The sequence below is a fragment of the Salvelinus sp. IW2-2015 genome, linkage group LG28 (assembly GCF_002910315.2).
Source record: "Salvelinus sp. IW2-2015 linkage group LG28, ASM291031v2, whole genome shotgun sequence".
In the NCBI taxonomy this organism is placed as follows: Eukaryota; Metazoa; Chordata; class Actinopteri; order Salmoniformes; family Salmonidae; genus Salvelinus; species Salvelinus sp. IW2-2015.
This window is the reverse complement of record NC_036868.1, coordinates 25,051,918-25,054,271: the sequence shown is the minus strand read 5'-3', so window position 1 is coordinate 25,054,271 and position 2,354 is coordinate 25,051,918.

Sequence of the window (2,354 nt, the reverse complement as noted above, 5' to 3'; positions counted from 1 at the left end):
TAATACCCCCTAGAGTTCTACTTGCGTTTGGTCTACTCCCTAGAGGGTTCTACTCGCGTCTGGTCTAACAATAAAATTAATACCCCTAGATGTTCTTACTGCCGTCTGGCTAACATAAATAATACCCCTAGAGGTTGCTACTTGTCTGGTCTAACATATAAATAATACCCCTAGAGGTTCTACATGGTCTGCGTACTAACATATAAATAATACCCCTAGAGTTCTACTGTCTGTCTAACATATAAATAATACCCCTAGAGTTCTACTGGTCTGGGTCTAACATATAAATAATACCCCTAGAGGTTCTTACTGGTTCTTGGTCTAACATTATAAATTTAATCACCCAGAGTTCTACTGGTCTGGTCTAAACATATAAATAATACCCCTAGAGGTTCTACTGGTCTGGTCTAACGATATAAATAATACCCCTAGAGTTCTACTGGTTCTGGTCTAACATATAAATAATACCCCCCTAGAGGTCTACTGGTCTGGCTCTAAACATATAAATAATAACCCCTAGAGTTTCTACTGCGTCTGGTCTAACATGTTATAAATAATACCCCTAGAGGTTCTTACTGGTCTGGATCTAACATATAATAATACCCCTAGAGGTTCTACTGGTACTGGTCTAACATATTAAAATAATACCCCTAGAGGTTTCTACTGGTTCTGGTCTCTAACATATACATAATACCCCCTAGAAGGTTTCTACTGGTCGGTCTAACATATTACAATAATACCCTAGGGTTCTTACTGGTCTGGTTCTAACATTATAAATAATACCCCTAGAGGTTCTACTGGTCTGGTCTAACATATAAAATAATACCCCATTAGAGGTTCTACTGGTCGGTCTAACATAAATAATCCCCCTAGAGGCGGTTCTACTGGCATCACCAAGCTCACACACAAACACACACAAATGGCGTCATCATTGAGGTAAAAGCTTACACAAAACCACACACGCATACACACAGTGGTGGAGAGCAGGGGGTGTATATAAGGCCGGGTTCTCTCAGAGAACAAGAAGTTTCCTTCATCCCTCTCTCACACACACACTCCTCCAACATACTCTCTCTCTCTCTTTCTCCATACTCTTTACTGAAGGTAAGAACATTACTTATGCTCTCTCTCTCTCTCTCTCTCGTCTCTGGTCTCTCTCTCTCTGTCTCTCTCTGTCTCCTCTCTCTGTCTCTTCTCTGTCTTCTCTCTGCTCTCTCTGTCTCTCTCTCTCTCTCCTCTCTCTCTGTCTCTCTCTCTCTCTCTGTCTCTCTCTCTCTCTCTGTCTCTCTCTCTGTCTCTCTCTCTCTCTCTCTCTCTGATTGTTTTTCTCGCTTTTTCTTATTCGTAAATGTAATTAAGAAAAAATGAATTACCTAATTGTATGTAAATAGTAGTCAGGTACGGGAACAAGAACTTTGGAGAACAATCTTTGAATATATATTTTTTTAAATGAATCCAAATGCAATATTTTCTTGTTAAGTGGAGTTTTATCAAGTAGATAGTTGATGTAACTTGGACTGCCGTGTCTATAACAATTGATCTGTTGAAGTGTGTGAACGATCGTCTGGGGTGTAGCTTTATTGATTGTATCAATAGACCTCTTCACAGACGGCTATCAGAAATCACAACGGGTTAGCGTGCCATACTTACCTTTGTTTCATTTCATCTTTCATGGTAAAAATAAGTCCATTTTCCATAGATCAACTTTAGTGTCTATTCTATTCTTGAGTAGCATATTTTATTTTGAGTCTTCATCTGGACAATAAGTTTGGTAAATCATTAATAATTTTACTGAATGTGTGAAAGAATCTGTGAAGGGGAAGGGAGGGACATTTGCGGCTAAGTGCCTCCAGAACATTCAATAACCACATTACGTCATTAATGCCTCTGTGGGATATACTTTCAGTAAATCAGTTGCGTGGTAATGTAGCCTGGTTTTTAATGGAGTTGTAACATAGCTTGGTTTTTAATGGAGCAGCGCTGAAACCAACAGACAGATGAAATGTGGTTTTGGTTTGAGTGGCTCTCTAAATGTTGGAACATCCAACCACATCATCATGTTACTGTAGGATGTGGGAGGAGAGAAATGAAAGGAGAGAGAAAGAGAGAAAGAAAAGAGAGAGAAAGAAAGGAGAGAAAGGAGAGAGAAAGAGAGAAAGAAAAGAGAGAGAAAGAGTAAAAAGTAGAAAGAAGCAGTTTAACCATTTCCACCTTTATCTTGCAATTCTCCCCTCTCCTTCCCACTACACCTCTCCCCCCTCTCTTCACCTCTCTCTCTCCCTCTTTCTCTTCCCCTCTCTCTCCTTCCCACTACACCTCTCCCCTCTCTCTTCCCCTCTCTCTCTCCCTCTTTC